Source organism: Podarcis vaucheri (assembly GCF_965113315.1).
Source record: "Podarcis vaucheri genome assembly, chromosome: 1".
Taxonomy (NCBI): domain Eukaryota; kingdom Metazoa; phylum Chordata; class Lepidosauria; order Squamata; family Lacertidae; genus Podarcis; species Podarcis vaucheri.
In genome coordinates this window covers 97939048-97958071 of record NC_138759.1, presented here as the reverse complement: position 1 = coordinate 97958071, position 19024 = coordinate 97939048, and the positions used below count along the sequence as shown (strand labels likewise).

At 39.9% G+C, this 19024-nt stretch overlaps 1 protein-coding gene across 1 annotated transcript in view; it reads left to right on the top strand.

The window, feature by feature from the left end:
- Positions 1-19024, top strand: part of DPP10 (dipeptidyl peptidase like 10) — a 589554-nt gene that overhangs the window by 285967 nt on the left and 284563 nt on the right. The gene's annotated exons all lie outside the window — the stretch shown is intronic.

The following is a 19024-nucleotide window of genomic DNA, read 5'->3' as shown; positions in this document are numbered from 1 at the left end:
CTAACCATATGTATAATCAGTGGAGCACATTTTAGAATGTAGCAGTTTTAAGTAATCTGATTCTTTCTAACAGGCAAGATAGAATTTGTTATCATTAACACTAATTGAGATGTAAATTAGAACAGACCTTTTTTAAAAAACAACAACAATAACCCTCCATCCATCTTGGTTTGCCACACCAGTGGAGATGTATACAGTTGTTTCCAGATGCATACTTGGCCTACTTATAAACCCAAAATGTTTCCCTCAACAGTGAAAGCAGTGTCCCTTCATCAACACATGTCTTTTTTATATGAAAAACGTAGACAGGACCAGTCCATCCGTGAGCCAGGGTGAGCCCCTTGTGTCAGCTGGCAATTGACACAAGATAATATCAACAAGGCAACTATCTGTAAACAAACAGTAAAAGTAGTTTCTTTCTCAAATAAGTTTTATCTTAAACAATTGCAAACACAGTAATAAAGAGTCCACTTGTGGTATACCAGGCATCCGTTTGGTAATCAGATGTTTCCTCGCTTAAGAGCTTAGTCATCAAGCTTTGTAGTAACTAATATACAAGAGAAGAAAGTATGTAAACGACTTCCTGCAGGGGCATATCTGTCCTCATCTGCATGTTTCCATTGGGAGGAGCATAGAAAGAGGACGATGTCCTTCAGTTTGTTAAACAGATCAGGAGTAGTGGCAAATCAGTGCCCCCCCCCAAGCCTCTCTGTTGCTGTTTTTGCCCGTTTTCAGAGCTGCCCACCACCATCTTGTGGACTGCCTGCTACTGTGGTGGCTACTGCATCTGCCACTGCTCCCACCAACTGAGCAGCTGCAACCCCAGCCCAACAGCCACTGCCTAAAATGCTAGGATTACCACTTCCACATTTCCGTTGCAGCAAAGTGACATGCCTAAATGCCTGTCTGGGTTGGCAATGCCTTTATCTGAGGAAGCTCTTTCCTCAGAGCAAGGCATTGTGATTGGGAGAATGCCTATCTGAAGCACTGGCGGGGGAAAAGGGGGGGCTCTCCCCCACCCCACGGCACGATGTCAGCAGGGTGCCATCACTGCTGCCCCCACACACTGGGCACCACACCCCCGCAGGTGGCACACCATGCCCCCGGGACACGCACCATGGCCCTGGGACCCATGCCAGCCACGCCCCTGCCTGCTCTCTGTCACTGATCTGAAGTCACAGTTAACTACTGTGAAACCTTAAATAGCATTTGCTGCTGCAGAGTGTTTCCACGGCCACCCTGCTCACAATGTATTGTTCCATAGAAGACCCAAGGTGTGCCTGCACTGTCACTGCTAGTGGCAAAACCCCCAAAACTAAACTAAAGCAGAAGGAGGCTGCTGAGGTCAGTGCAGGAAGAGGACAAGGCTGGTCTACATCGTCTCAGGCAGAACAATGTTTTGCACTAGCCTTGACTGTAGGAGAGTACAGAAATACAGAGCAAACACTTGTTTTGTGCTTAAAGGTCATCTAAAACATGAGATATTCTGAAGGTAGCAGTTTTGGCTATGCTATGAAAGGAGTTTGATGACAGGAGAAATTCATTGTTATAGAATAAAATTGTCATGCTCTTGTGGCTGTAAAAGTTGCAAATTTTAACCGTTGCAAATGTGCAAACATTTAATGGTACATACCAACAACAACAACGATCTAGAGATGTAATTTAGGCTGCACTCCTGTAGACTGTTATCTGGAAATAGGTTACATTGAATTTACTAGGTTTTCATATCCTTTTACCCCTGGAATGGCAGTCAAAGAAAGCTGGGTGCACCCGATTGAAAAAACAAGGAGATGGATTGTGGAAGATTCACTTGGCTGTCCCATGTTCTTCTAACCTACCAAGGCCACAATCCAGCTAAAATTAAGCACTTTTAAACCAATATTAAGGAAAGTTAAGCACACACTTAAACCTCTCCCATTGAATCTAATGGAATATAGAAGTGGTTACAGTTGGCCAGATTATGCCCAAAATGCTCTTTCTTTTTTAAGATGGGAATATATATACTTATAAGTAGGAAATTTCTGTTTCGTAGCTATTAAACCCCCTGGGTTTTAATTGTTTTACTCCTGATCTTTTGACTAGCAGCAGATGTGTGGTTTTAGGAGTGGAATTATTATTATTCTTTGTAGCATATGTAAAGGTAGAATGAAGTATTTCACTTGTATTAATCAAAATCAAGGTATTTAAATCATCTCCTTTAGATGCTCCAACATAGATTTAGCTCTTGGCTATTCAGTGTGCAGTGTGGAGACATTTTCTGGCCTGGCCATTGGCTTTTGCAACCAGAGACCTTTGCAACTCTATCCTGCCCCCGTATCCCATAAAGAAGGCAGGAGAGTTCATAGTTAGATGTTTGATTGCTTGCTCGTTTATTAATTTTAAATATTTATACCCTACCTTCCCAAAATGGCCATTCTGGCTTACAAATGTAATTAAACATGAGGACTTGGTTCCAATGGCTTTCTTCTATTAGCAGAAAAACTCTTCTGGTCATAAAATGGCTGTTAGGAAACTAGGAAAAGACCAGGGCATCAAAAAAGTGACTGTAAACCAGTGGGTCTTAATGTTTTGTGGGTCACAAACACTTCTGAGAATCTGTTGAAAGCTGTTGACACTCTCTCCAGAAAAAGAGCATCAAGTTCGCATATCCCTTGAAACCTATCAGGTTATAGTTAAGAACCCTTTCCCTCTGTTCATGCAAATTGCACAAATTGTTGAAGCTCTTTCTTGATTTTTGTTTTGGATCACTTTATATAACTCCAGCCTGTATCTTCCTTACTGTAACAGAGCCCCTGATGTTTTGTGATGTGGCAGTGCAATAATTTTCTAGCTACCGCTTGCCCAAGAGTTCACAGAACCACACTAATGTATTTTCTCTTTCAGCTCATGGTTCTTTGGATCCAAGCCAAGCACATTAAAATACAAATGGAAAGAGAACATTAAAAATTTGTGAGGGGGACTACATACGGTAACTTGTCCTAGGTCATGAATTTGGATTGTGATAGAATGGCAGAACCTCTTAAGGACAAAATCTCTTTAGGCAATACTCCACCTCTCTGGCTCTAGAACAGATAAATACTGGTATAATTTTCAAGCCTAGTAGAATGTTGAGAGTACTTACCAAACTCACCTCTACACACTTTATAACAGAGCTCTGCTCAAATGGCCCTAAATATTCTCCACCCTAATTCTGAGTAGAGAATTCTATCCTGGAGGAAATAAAATTCTCTTTCTCTAGAATGGGTCTCATCATTAGAAGTTTTTTTGGTCAGTTTTTTTTTTGCAGCTGATAGCAGAAGAATTCTCCGCAAGGTCTAACACTGAGTTTTACTGTGACATGGCAGTGCTGTTGAGTGGTAGCCACCAGGAAAAAATAGTAGAGAATATCCAGCCAACAAGTGGATTTCCTACCCACCCCCACCCCCTGGAATGGGAGATTTTTATTTTTTATTTTTTTAAAAAAACATGTCTTAAGAGAAATTTCAACTCCATTCTATAAAACAGTGACCCTTTCTCCCCAAAACCAACAAGGTTGTTCCTGTAGTGGGGAGTCACTTAAAGCTTTTCCTCGCAGAAATGGTGGTCCACATTTTAATTCTGTCCTTTTGCATGTGACTATTTGACATATATAGGTGACATTTGTCAAGGTACATGATTCAACATATAAAATTCAAGACTGAAACACTCCCTTTCTGTCTCTGTTACACGTCTGAAGTTCTTACAAGGCAAGACCATTTTACAAACAGGCTACATTGTGTTTGATGTGAAAACCTTTGGAAACATAGAATTATCTTGTAATGTTTTCACTGATACTGTAATCAGCTAAAGGACAGGCACATATTTTATTACAAAAAGAAGCAGTAATTCTGCTCAAGAGTTCAGAGAAAAAGAGAGCAACTTGACAGCCCTGAACTGCGTAAAAGAAAAAGGATAGACTGAAATGGCATTGTACAAAACAAGGCTGTCGGCTTTTGTGGCAGTCACACGAAAATCCCCACAGTTGTTGCAGTTTTTCGATTTCAAATAAGTTTCAGCATTTGGACTTAGGAGACCAATGTCGCTGTAAATCTAGGCAGATTTCTGTAGTATTTGGGGAATATTGGTTAGAAAGAAAAAGTCAAAGACTTCATCATTCATCATTAAACAATGAACTGAAATGAAATGGCGATTAATCCAATATGATAAATATTAAATTTTACGTTAACGTGCTAGACACTTTTAACTGTGCAGATTTATTTCCCTTTGCAAAGTTTTTACCACACTGTTCAAAACTTTATAACTGTAGTTCTTTTCTAAGAGTAAAACTTACTAATGGCACATTCCCCAAGGTATATTTTATTCCCAAGGACAATGCTTGGAGATTTTAAATATTAATGCATATTAAACAGAGACTTTTAAAAATTTAAGCAATATCCACTGATTTTGAAGGGCAAGATCCACAATCACAATTAGCTATTGGATTGATGTTTTTTTATAGCAGCAACTTCCACTGCCAAGCACACATGGATCCTATATTAATTGAATTATTAAAATTATTTAAATCTGCCAACTCATGCTAAAGAAACTCAAGGCGGCTTAAAATGGAAACAAAAACAATCACTGAAGCATAGAATGGCAAAGGAGCAAGACAGAAGCAATGAATAACAAATACAAGCCAGCAGCAGAAGCACATGATTTCCAATACAGTGTCACAAATGGTCCCATATACTCCCAGAAATAAAATTGTCTTAACCAGAAGGTAGTAGTTTGCAATTCTCCAGCTAGGAGTTTGAAAGGCTTGCTAAAGGGACCACCAACTTGGTTCAAATGGTAGGGGATCCTAAAGTAGGAGCTTTGAAGCATATCACCCACACCCACACATATATATGAGAGATTCAGTTCCACTAAGGTGATGTTTATTCTTTTTTTGTCATTTTCTACTAGTGCCTGGTCATTCACTCACTTCCACATGTGTGTGTGTGTGTGCACGCGCACGTACACACACAGAGGATTGGGAGTGGAAAGCTGGGCAAAAGACTGAAGAAGAGGATCATATTATTGTGTTAACAGGTTTATGCATGATGCAGTACACTTCTCTGACAGAACACAACAGATTGAGGCTGCAATACTCAGTGAAGTTTGTGGAACTTACTTTCAGTAGAGATGCATAGGATTGTACTGTAAGGCTGTGTTTCCTGTACCCGTGGACTGGGAAGTGAGGTCTGTTGAACTTAATGGGAGTTAGTGCAGTGTTAAACCAAACAGTCGCTCTAGCACCATGATTGGCCTCTCTTCTCCCCATGCAGTCCCTAAATCAGCTTTGGGGAGGATTTATTCTTGTGCAATGGCACAACCTAACTACTCCTACATGGAATTCAACCCTACTTTGTCTAAAAGAGTTCATGGCACTTTAAGACTTCACAAGTTTCTTGAGGCTAGCAAGAAGGCAGTATCATCTCAGATGGAATTTATTCATTCATTTGCTCACTCTCTGGAATCTCATTCTCTTTGGTATATATCACATGGCTATATATCACAAGAATTTTTGAAAGAAAGGATCCTGTGGTGTTGATGTATTTGGGTTCATGTTGGATCTCAAGGGATATGTTTAGCAGTCTGAAAGAAGTGATTGTGTACCATTTGGCATTATGGAAGTTGAAGAAGATTCAGGATTTTTTTCAAAGCAAGTTAGATGGCTGCAGGATATTTGTTATGGAATTTAGAATGAGTCAAAATTGTCCAGATGATAAATTCTATCATCAATATTCAGTATCTCAGGTGCAACTGAGTATTGTGCTTTCTGTTACTTACCTTCCAGTTTTCCAACATGGTCACAGGGACCATTTTTGCTATCCTAACTATTTGATTTTTTTCCAGCCCAAAGTAAGTCTCTTATCACATTCTTTCCTATTTTAAATTTGCTGTGCTGTAATTGTTTACATAATATTCAGATTCATGTAATGTCCATACTCAATTTGTTTAATGAAGCTATACTTAATCTGATTAATTTTATTCAGTTAGCTTTAATTTATTCACATGTTTAATTACCGAAGAAAACTAAGCAAAATAGTAAAATGATTTCAGGGATTTTTTTTGTTTTGGTAAGTAAGCAAGAAAAGCAGTGGAGACAGCCAAGGTGACAAGGTCTCTGTGTTTTTTCCAGACATGTTTGTGTGTGACCCAGATTAAAGACAAACAACAAATTGAATTGGCAAACAACAAATGAATGAATTCATATCAAAACAACAGAACACTGGCTGAAAGGCCCCCAACAAAAAGAGGCAGACAAGTAAAATTAGGCTACAAGCTATTACATACCCCAGGAATGGGAAACCTGCCCCCTCCCCAGATCTGGTGGACTCCAATCAGCCACATGCAGCATGGACAAAGATCAGGGTTGATGGGAACCATAGTCAAGGAACATGTTTAGGGCCATGCCTGACATACCAACATACCTTTACAGCAAGGACTGTCAGCATGGTACCAGTTGAGCCCACAGAGGCTTTCCCTGGTACCCATCGGCTTTCCCCCCACATTGAAAGTAGGCGTCAAACAAGCATTCTCTTGTAGCCAGTAATATAGCTGTGTTGTGTCTATGGTTATTTGCCCAACGTGGGGGTCGAACCACAACCCAGAGATTAAGAATCTTATGTTCTACTAACTTAGGTAACCCGCAGCATTATCCATATCTGTAAAAAATTATAATCTATTAATAACACCCCATATTTATTTGCATGTGTGTTTGTTGCAGGTGATGATGTTTTTTCCCATCAGTGCTACCGCCTGCCCCTCCCCCGTTTCTGCCGTTATGTTGCATTGCTTACTGATTAAACAATGCATTCATAAGAACAAAGTATAACTAGAATATAGCATGCAACAGTTACACATTTTTCACCTTGAGTGAGAAAATGAAGCCACCAGAATGATGCTAGTCACTTTAACATGGGAGGGGTGGTTGTAAATGGCTTGTGATTACACTGAAGAGCAAAAGTAAATTAAATAGGACTCTAATAGATTACAGGAAGACAGATGTGCGTTCTTTTCCTCCCAAAGCAGGTTCATGGATTGTGCACTTGCTTAGTCTGCCTGACATTTAGATTTTGCACAAATTCAGTGGTTTATAAGAAAAGCATCTGTTGTTGGAATTATAATAGCAGCTGGATGCAATAGGAATGGGGAGAAAAAGCCTTAATTGTTTTCAGGAAGTGTACAAGAATGCCAATGAATGGACTTTCATTCAGTCCATAGGCTGGAATTCATAATATTATTAAATTTTCCTGTTCCTAAGGAAATCTTCTACATTGAGTATTTCAGATGTGCGGCATGAGCTTAATAAAAAAAAAGTGACTTCAGATGTCATAAATCAAGAGATTAAATGTAAGCTACATTCATGGAAAGAATGCAGTATGTATGCCTACTGCCTTAAATTGGCTGTTCTCAATCTCAGAGTCACTGTTCAAGGCAACCAAGTCACTCTGCTGAGGCTTAAGCTGATCCATAGGATGGGCACATAGGCTTACAATTTTTTATTACTGGGCTCAAGTTTTCATTTTTAAATTCTGGCTTGTGTTGGTATCATGCTTGTGGTATATACTTCATGCCACTTATATCCTTGAATATTGCTACACAAAGCAGGCAAGTAAAACACGTTATAATACTGCTATATTTTAACAAGCAAAGCAGGTAAAAGTGAAATTTATAAACAATTGTTCATTATGTTTGCGCCACTTAACCTGTGGACTCTGAAAGGGAAACAGTGATTGATTGAGAACAATCATTGAAAGTAGGTCTATAATTATAATTTGGAATCAATTATATGAAAAACGTGTGCAGTTTTATAGGCAGCACAATTTTAGCCTGTGATAAACATGAGAGAAAAATTGGAAGTTTGAAGTAGTTTCCTGCATTGTTTTCTGCTGTGTCCTGTATTCATTGTGTGCAATACTTTTTTCTGCACTATTGCAGTTCACCTTCCACCAAAAACTACTCCATTAGTCTAAATGATCATTTTGGCAAAATTATGTGGCATAACTAATTTGTTATGTATTGTGCTGTCATTAGGTTACTCCACCACATTCATTTCAATGCACCGACTCGGACCCTGCAATCATCGTCTGAAGCTCTTCTTTGTGTGTTTCCTCCATGTAAGGTGGATAGGGCAGAAACACAACAACGGGCCTTTTCTGCAGTGGCTCCCCACTTTGGAATGCTCTCCTCGGGGACGCTTGCTTGGTACCTTTGTTATATATCTTTAGATGCCAGGCAAAAACATTCCTCTTCTTCCAGACCTTTAGTTACTGAATAATCTATGGCTTTTTAAATTGTGGGGTGGGAGGTATCGTTTTTGTTTGTTGCTATGCTGTGCATTTTTGTGGTTTTATATTGTAAACTGCCCTGTGATCCCTGGTTGAAGGGCAGTATAGAAATTTAATAATAATGCAGCGAAGGAAACTCAAAACAACTGGAGGGGATGTAATAGTTTGCAGACTGAAAGCAGTAACAACAGCAAATACCAATTGTACTTGTTGGATTGATTTGTGTTCCAGACATGGGATGAATAAGCAAACACTGGAAATTTTGCTCCTGTTTCATTGGAATTCTCAGACATCCTTCATACTGTACATCTGAAGGAATTACCACTTTGTCATGTTTAGCTTCTAGCACTGAAGCATCCCTCCTCAAATATCTCTGTTGTGTGCATTTTCTGCTCAGGTCCTTAGACCTATTTGACTGGCTATCAATGTCATACTGTTCACTCATTGCTTAGTTTTACTCCGCCCTCAATTAGACAAACAGAAACAGTTTCACCCTCACCCTAAACTAGATGTTCCCCAGCTCCTATCAGCTTTTCCCTGGGGGGCAGGGGGCAGTTTAAAGCTGCTCCACAACCTTTTTTCCTTTTGTTTAAGTGAGCACCAGTTTCAGCTCAAGTTGAGCCTGTCCCTTTTGTGCAAATCAGGTTTGATGCAAATGTTCCCCCTTGCCTGACAAATCCCAACCCATTTCCCCATCCCCCCCCAACTTGTAATAAGGTTAGGTCACATTTATTGTTTACTATCACTGAACTGTTTTGGGTGAGCCACAATGCCCAGAGCAAGAGGCCTGACAATGCCACACCCTTAAAGCAAGTATTAGACTTTCTCCCCTTTCTTTTTCTGTTTGCCACATTTGAATCCCATCATTCATTAGATCATATGGGAGGTGGGGTTATGCCCACCTCCAAGTGAGAGTGACTGGGGCAAAGATACCCACTGAGTTGCATTTGTCTTGTCCACACCTGGCTATTTTACAGTCTGTGTGAATACATTCACCCATTGCGACGTCTTCCCATGCAGTCGCTGTGAACTTTATTTAACGGGACACAACAAGGAAGGCTTCTGACATTTCCAAGAGTGGACCTTTTGGTTGTCTGATAGCAGCATCCTGTAGTCTTCTCATGCAACACCCATTACAAGCTCTGAGCTTTACTTGCAGAATGGATGCCACGAGATTGATTTAGAAAAGAAGGAAAGATAGCCTTTCCATTTGGTGCATAACTTTTATGTACTCATGAATTTTACACACTTATGCTCAAGTGTATAGAAGTGGCTATTTCTGGGTAAATTATGCAGCACTGAGATTCATTAAACCAGTCCCCAATTCCCTGCCACACTAAACAAGGCCCATTAAACGCCTAATGGTGTTTGTGGCCAACAACATTAAAGCTAGAATGAAGGGAGGAACTCCTCTGCTTCTCGAAGGTCACCGTATATGATAAGGATGGCTGGGGTCAGTTAATTTCAACTATCAGTTTATTGTATCGGGGATTTCAAGCGACAACTTACTGTATTATTCACATAGTATACATTCACCATGGCAACAAGAGCAACCAGTGGCCTGGATGCTGGCTTTAAGATAAGGAATGTGGAAAGAAATAGTGTGAATTTTTAACACTGAACACTGCACTAAATATGAAATTAGATTTGGAACATGGTTTTCCACAAGGAATTAAAATGCACACCAGTGACTGTGGGCAAGTAGCATTCGATATTGGCACAAGCATTCTAAGGTGTTTGTGTTTGTTTGTTTGTGTGTGTGCATGCGTGCGTGCACACACACCCCTTCTCCATAGGCAACTGTAGAGAATGCATCTGTGCCCATGGTATTACAGACTCCATAGGTTCCTAAAATATTTTTTTTTTCACATACAGTTCCTCCAGATGGCCTATTTATTGAGCTTTGTCCTGATCTGCTTATGTGGATGTCAGATTGTATTTAGTCTTCACTGAGCATTTGTTCCGATCTGTTTGTGGGGAGGTTATACAGCAATTAGCATTCATCTTGTGCTCATTTTTATTTGCTTGCAGGGTGTTTATACAACTTCCTATTAATCAGCTGTCCATTCCACACTTGTCAATGCATTTCCCCATCACTTCTCTAATGGCAAAAGGACAGTTTCTTTTTTTAAAGTGGATTTGCTGTGCTAGGGAGGCAATGCGGTTTAATTGTGCAAACAAAGGTTTCCCGTTTTGCACTTGAATCTCTCATCTCTTGCTTTTCTTTCCACCCTTCCATTTTGTCTACCTTCCATTCTCTATTTAAATTTAGATTGTAAGTGCCTTGAAGCAGAGATCTTATCTTTTTATGTTTCTCTGCAAAGTGCCATGTTCAATGACAGTGACTAAACAAGGCAACAAACAAACCCCTTGAGCAAATACAAAGTGTGTGCATGTATTTTCTTTTTTTTATAAGTGGCAAAGCCACTGCTACATAACCAATTTAATCTTAGAGCTATATGCCAGATATGGGAGTTTAAAAAGTGATTTGCAATGAGGGAACTTCCAAGTAGGGAAAATATGTGCATGAATGTAAACTAAAGAGAACCAGGTACATGTCTACATTCCCCTGATGTTTTGAAAATACAGTGGTACCTCGGGTTGAGTACTTAATTCGTTCCGGAGGTCCATTCTTTACTTGAAACTGTTCTTAACCTGAAGCACCACTTTAGCTAATGGGGCCTCCTGCTGCTGCCATGCCGCCGCTGCACGATTTCTGTTCTCATCCTGAAGCAAAGTTCTTAACCCGAGGTACTATTTCTGGGTTAGCGGAGTCTGTAACCCCAAGTGTCTGTAACCTGAAGTGTATGTAAGCCGAGGTACCACTGTACAGCAAAACAGAATGTTGATGGGAAATCTTGATGCCAGTGGTTGAGCACATGCTACGCATGCAAAGGTCCCAGGTTCAATCCCGAGTATCTCCAGACAGGATTTCTGTTTGAATTATGGGGTGCTACTGCTAGGCAGTGTAGATGGTACTTAGCCAGTCTTTGGATGCATTGTGAGTGTGGGGTTGATAAACTCAGGAGCACCCGCCTTCCACACTCTGATTGCTAGTCTGAGTGACAGGGAGACATTTGCCTGAATATGCAAAGCTGAAACTTTGGACAGGGAGCAGAGACACACACATGCATGCTTCACCACCAACAATGTTACACTGACACCAATATTGGGCTTTCCACTGTACACAGTGTTGGAACTTGATTGGCAGAGGTGACAGTTTTAACCATTTTTAATTTTCACTGCTATGGTATCAGACCTCCCATATCTCAGACAGGCTGAAATAGATATATGGGGAAATGCCTTTGGGGGGGAAATGTGAAAAAATGAACTTTTAATAATATTAAATCAAATTTACTGAATGATTCCATTTTTCCATTAAAGTCATTTTAATTAGGGTGCATTTATTGAAATCCTGACATAATTCTTGGTATTTAAGGCTCCATTACATTTAGATGTCATATCGTAAAAACTTAGCTCGCATGTGCATTTATTGATTTCCAAATTTCATTGTATTTAATATTATCTTAGAAGCTAATTAATCTTTGAATCCCTCCTTATGAATAGTGTCTGAACTAATATAACTTTGGATTTGTGACCAGGAATAATAATAAAAAACCTTGGATTAGGAAAGTATTTCGCTGATTACACCATGTGGTATACTCACGCTGTTCAATTTATTTCATTTCAATGTTTTACATATCAAATCTGTACATCAAACATGATGCTGAAATAAGGAGCACATACTTATTTTGCAAATTTCAGCAGTCTGCAACTGTATATGCAAGCCTTCACAGTTTTTTGTTGAATCAGTTAAAATGTACACTCTAACAAACAAGATGGCTGTCATAATATGGTTCAGATGTCTTTGGAAGTAATATGGTTGCAGCATCATGTCTTCAAGATTCTGATTATTTTGCCACTTAAAAAAATGGTTTCCTCTTTCTGGTTGGATGATGGAATTATTTTAAAATTAGTTCTGTATAGTTCTGTGGTAGGGCACATGCTTTGAATGCAAATTATCTTTGTTTCAGTCTTGTGCATCTCTGAGTAGGGCTGGGAAAGGTTCCTGCTGAACCCCTTGAGAGCCATGCCAGCCAGTGTAGACTATAAGGTGCTATGGAAGTCTCCCTGGGAAAGGCTATCGCAGAGCTGGAGTGCCACTACCAAGAAGGCCCTTTCTTTGGTAGCCACCACTCCCAATTCACTTGACAGTGGCACCCAGAGCAGAGATGCAAAATAGAATTTTAAGGCAGGGTCTTAAGGTAGGCATATGTGGGAAGTAATATTTATAGGTTAAAATGAGCACTTTAAATTAGACCAAAGAAGCCAGCACAGCTGTAAAGCAATGATGCAATATAATCAGAATTTACCCTCCGGGTTAACAATCTTGCAGCCCTATTTTGTACTGTTTCCCGTTTCCAGACCATATAATTCTGTAAATTATCTTCATCCAGATATGGCTGCAGCTCCCCAGAGTCGTCCGCGACTGGACCTAACGGTCAGGGGTTCCTTTACCTTTACCATATCAGCTGGCTGATAAAGCCACAAAAGCTACTTGACAATGACAATGTTGGATCCAGAAGCACCATCAAATTGTGAACTGGACCCTTTAGGGGAAATGCAACCCCTTAGAGAACAGGTTGAGTACAATTTACCTGAATGGGTAATCTACTCACCAGCAGTATCTCTAACTTGCCTGGAATGAGTATCAGATTGTTCGCTTTCATCCAGTCCACCCACAAACTCACTTATGTCTGATGGAAATGGGTGTCATCCAGAAACTGGGACAAACCTAAATAATTCATCCCATTTATTTATCAGATTCAGAGTTTCTCTCAAAAAAGAAAAGTCAATTCATAATATATGCTCTCTTTTCCTGGAATTATCATATAAATCCTCACACTTCCAAAACAGAATAGTCACTTCTGAGTCTTGGGTCATAGGCAGTCTTATCCCTTGCATATAAAACAAGGCTTGCGGTGGAATTCGGCCTATATATTTTAAGTTGCCACACAGATGCCAGTGTTTCCTAGCTAAGAATAAAACTGTGGTCTGCGCTGTATAACCTTGCACTCTGTGGGGAACATTTCCACCAGCTGTACAATCATAGCAGCCCAACTGTTTTGATTAGAGCAATGGTAGTTTTGCAGGTGCAAAAGGAAACAAGCAATTTCCTAAATTCTTTCAGCATTGCAGGGCGGGTCATCAGCCCTTAGAATATTGGGTAGATGTATCAACATTATTTTGTTAATATCTAAAGCCTATCCTGTCTTGAAGGTTCTGGAAGGGCTACAGTTCAAAGTCACAAATAAGGCCCTAGTTGCATTTTACATTTATCTAAAGCACTATCACACCACTACACACTTCATCCTGGAAACTGTGGTTTGCAAATATATGTGTATTCATAGTGGAGAACATTGTGTTTTCAAAAGAAGTACAAACGTTTGGCATGGTAAGGTCATGTGCAAAGCTGCCACGAGTATCCTTCTGCAACCTAGTGCTCTGAATATCTTAGGCATGGGCAAGAAATTTGATTCAGTTTGCATGTAAAACTGATTCTATCAGACTTGCACTTTCTGAATCAATATGAGGACTGAAGCACAGCCATCCATTTACACTTTCCTGAATTTTGTGGCGCAGCTCTCCGACCAAACAGTGTTTACAAAATGCAGGCATGGGGAGGGGAGTGTGCATGGAATGAATATATTAATAAAAATGACATGCAAAAATGCATTATGTTAGGATAAAATACTTGCAAAAAATGTATGCATTAGTCAAAACTGCACATAACAATGTATGTATTAGGAGAAATTTGGAAGAAAATGCTGAAATTTTTTCATGAGAATTTTTTTTAAAAAAAGAACAACTGCAGAAATGTACAAAACTGAATTTATGTCCAGAAATTTGAAAAACAGAGAGAACCAAAACTCACATGTCATTTCGCCTCTGGACTCTATACATATTTATTTAGAAATACATCTCATGGAACTCAATGGGCCTTCAAGAGGAACCATAACTCAGTGGTTGAGCACATGATTCGTTTGCAGAAGTTCCAGGTTCAGTCCCTGGGATATACATTTAAAAACACACAGATCGGGTAACAGGCACTTGGAAAGGGCTGTATCTTGGAAAGTCACAGTGGACAATACTGGGCAAGGTAGCAAATAGCCTGATCTGGTGTCATATAGCTTCCTATGTTATACGCAGTGCCATTCTAGACACATTTCCACAGAAAAAAAGTGTCACTATGTTCAACAGGGCTTACTCATAGCTGAATGTGCCTGGGATTGCAGTCTGATGAGTTCCTTGGGAGTAAGCTCCAGTGGACCTATTTGAGAGTAAACATGTTTGTGCTCCCAGTTAGTTACTAAGCATGTTCCGCTATAACAAACTAGCCATCATAAACTCTGCAGGATTTACTTCTGAGTACGCAGGTGTTAGATTGCGCTAAGAAAGTCATAGATGTCTGGCCTAGAAAGTAGGCTGCACTGGGTTTGTATATTTTCAGAGGGATTTAATTTAGTTTGAATATATCACTGATGACTGGAGGCAAGCTGCAATCACCATTCATTCTTTGGTGAAATCATACTCGTTTACTACTAAAATATTTATTGATCTCTTAAGCAGTAAATCATAGTGTACTTGGTTTTTTGCAGGATATATATTTTATGAATATGGTGGTGATATTAAAGATCAGCACAAAGATCTAGTGGATAGAATGTACTTGTTATTTTTAAAAAAAAATATATTCTTAGAAGATTGTACATATTCATCAAACTCTGTGCCTATGCCTTGTTACAGCCTGTGGCATTCCATATTTTGTCAGTTCCCATGAATACATACAGAATAAATAAGATGTTAAAGAAAGGCAAGGACTCCTGGGATGTTTAGTGTGATATTTTTCCTTAATTGGCAAAGAAATAATGTTGTAAAGTTGATGTATTTGGTTTTCACTGGTTCTGTGAACTGTCACAGATTTCTGAGAAGGAGAGCATTCTGTTATGTTTTAGAAACAGAAGAATGCTACCTACTTCAGATGTTTTTAGACATCCTCTCCCTTCAAAAAAGATCCACAGCCTAGGACTAGATTGCAGTGTTTTGCTACTGATTTGCTACTGATTTGGCTGTTCATACATGACTCGTTCCATAGTGCTTAATAATCACAGAGATTTTTTCCCAGGTCTATAGTCAACCAAAATTTTTGAAATTACTCAACTCAGAGCGGCTGTACAGTGGTGCCTTGCAAGACGAAATTAATCCGTTCCGCGAGTCTCTTCGTCTAGCGGTTTTTTCATCTTGCGAAGCAACCCTATTAGTGGCTTAGCGGATTAGCGCTATTAGCAGTTTAGCGGATTAGCGGCTATTAAACGCTTAGCGGCTAAAAGGCTATTAGCGGCTTAGCGGCTTAGAAAAAGGGGGGGAGCGAAAAAAATCGGAACACTCGCAAGACGTTTTCGTCTTGCAAAGCAAGCCCATAGGGAAAATCGTCTTGCGAAGCAGCTCAAAAACGGAAAACCCTTTCGTCTAGCGGGTTTTCCGTCTTGCGATGCATTTGTCTTGCGGGGCACCACTGTACAATGTACATGGTTATTGCATTAGGCACTGCTACCCCAGTACACTCCAGTGTTTCCTATCCATTTTGGAGCTGTTGTACTCACACCTTGCTTGTGGACCTAAGCAGAAGAAGACCAGCTGGATCCAGCTAATGGGCCATCTCGTCCAGCATGCTGTTCTCACGGTGGCCACCCAAATGCCCATGGGAAACCCTCACACTGCACCTGGGAGCAAGAGCCCTGTCCCCTTCTGTGGTTTTCATCAACCAGTTTTCAACAGCATTGCTATCTCCAACTGTGGAGGCAGAGTATAGCCATTATACACGTTCCATGAGCATCTGCTTCGCTACTGTGAGAACAGAATGCTGGATTACATGGGCCTTTGGCCTGATCCAGCACAGCTTATCTTTTGTACTGATCTGCCAATAAATGCTCATTTTCATGCAACCCTTGTCTTGCTAGAAGAATATGAATTAGCTCTCAGTAATGATGCGGTTGATTCTTGCCTCTCACCTTTCCAAGTCCTGTTAAATTTCCCTTGTTTCTATTCTTTTTCAAAACAACCTGTATTTGAAAGTCTTTTTACTTCCCAGTTCCTATCCTCTCCCTCTGCAAAACATAATTCCCTTAGTGCTCCAACTGCAGCCGAACCTCTGTTGTATTGCTTTCCGTTCCCCACACATTTCTCTGCTTTTCTTCTTCCGTAGCTTCACAAATATATTGGTGGCAATGCATGTGGAAGGACAGTATTTGAGGGGAGATAAAAAGGTAAAGGGACCCCTGACCATTAGGTCCAGTAGCGGACAACTCTGGGGTTGCGGCGCTCATCTCGCTTTATTGGCCGAGGGAGCCGGCGTACAGCTTCCAGGTCATGTGGCCAGCATGACTAAGCCGCTTCTGGCGAACCACAGCAGTGCACGGAAACGCCGTTTACCTTCCCGCCGGAGCGGTACCTATTTATCTACTTGCACTTTGACGTGCTTTCGAACTGCTAGGTTGGCAGGAGGGAAGAGATCTGACCATAAAAAGGGCACTAGAGAAACTTGGAATACAATAACCGAAACATCCTTTCCCCCCAAAAGATGAACTATGGAGCATGGTATTAAAAGGGGTGGGAGAAGCTTCTTCTTGCGCCTTCTAACCTTCGAGTTAGTGTCATATATTTCTCAGTGGAAGAAAGACTTGGATTATTCATTGTACCAGAAGACTAGATAGCTTTTCTATATTCTACACCACATATCTAGCAGCATGAGCAAAGCAAAGTCAGGCAGGTCAAACCTAAATATATTTTTGTTCAGCTTTAGGATATTTTGGGTTTGCAGTGGAGAATATGAGCAGACTACAGTTCTAAAATTGTTCTGAGGATCTTGTGGGTATTTCTGCACCAAAATGGTGGTGCCTTCCCTGTTCACAATCAAAGTAATATAGGAGTAATTGAGAGCAGGTTTTACAGGTAAGCTCCAAATTACCTACTCAGTGATTTCACCCATGCTTATACAATTCTGTTATTCGAATGGGGATTTGCTCAAGTGCTGTTGGTGTGTATTATGGGTGCATGTAGGCTTACTCTCTTCCAAAGTAATGAAAATGTCACTGTTAGTAGATACAACTTCATTATGCCATTATTATTATTATTATTATTATTATTATTATTATTATTATTATTATTTCTGCAAACATTACACTAGCAGGGAACTCAGCAGTAGAGGGAGGGAGAGGACAGACTAAGAAAAGGGAGAGAGGTAAGTACAACAGGTGATAGAAATGTACAGATAAACAAATCTGCTTTAACTTTTGCATCTAAAACCATTTGCATTTAATCTAATTGGATGCCATGCTTTTAACAAAGTTGGGGATGGATAAGATACTATATCATCATAGTCTTCCAGAAATTGGTTTCTTTTAATTATTTTTCAAGAAATGAGTATATTATACCCTTCCCCAAATGCAAGGCTGTGCCATGCAGCTTAATAAACAACATACATAATATCCACACCATGCAAAAGTTAAAAGCTAAAAACATTTCTATCAATACATTAATAATAATCATCATCAAATTATTCATAAATTGTTTCAGTCATCCTCATCCCTCCCTCATCTTCAACTAGGTTGCCATTCCACCATACATGGGCAAAAGTCACTCTCCAAAACCCCCAGCACAAATTGAAGATTATCAAAGCACTTACCTAGTGTACATAATTTATGCATTTAAAAAACAACAACACCTTTCCATTTATTAGATTTTACAGATTATTGACAAATGCAGCTTCATTTTTCATTAAATATAATATTAATGAATTCAGTTTGTTCAGTTTATATACTACTGTCTATGTCTGTTAAGAATTTGCCATGTTGCTATGGATAGTATTCAGCTCCTACAGCTTGAGGATGTAGACATCCTGCCTGGAGGTCTGAGACCCACTACTTGTCAACTAAATCTATGACCAACCTGGGTAATAATAATGGCTAGAATGGATTTGAAGAGTTGGATTTTGGAGGTAGTCAGTTCATCCTTGAGAGGGGATGTGGTCGCCACTGTCCTTAAAGAGGTCCCACTTGCTACAGGTCCCACGGGATTATCTTTATTTGCATAACATACTTCTTCAGAGCCAGTGTGGTGTAGTGATTAAGAGCAGTAGACTTGTAATCTGGTGAACTGGGTTCGCGTCTCTGCTCCTCCACATGCAGCTGCTGGGTGACCTTGGGCTAGTCACACTTCTCTGAAGTCTCTCAGCCCCACTCACCTCACAGAGTGTTTGTTGTGGGGGAGGAGGGGAAAGGAGAATGTTAGCCGCTTTGAGACTCCTTTGGGTAGTGATAAAGCGGGATATGAAATCCAAACTCCTCTTCTTCTTCTTCTTCTTCTTCTTCTTCTTCTTCTTCTTTCGAAAAAAAGAAAAAGTGTTTCCATATTTATTCTGGGTGGTTTGTGGTTGGTTTCATTATTGTCTGGGTAAAAAAAATGAAATTGCTACTCCATTCCAAACATTATTGAATGGAAGCGCAACCATACATTTATTCTCTTGGCTGTAACCTAAGGTTTGTATTGATTGCACGTTGATTGCCTCATGCTAACAACTCTGACATTTAATCTTGTGAATATGTGAGTTAGGCTCACATTTGCTAATATTGCATTACAGGGATCCATTTTGGTGCTTAGCTTGGCTGTTCATT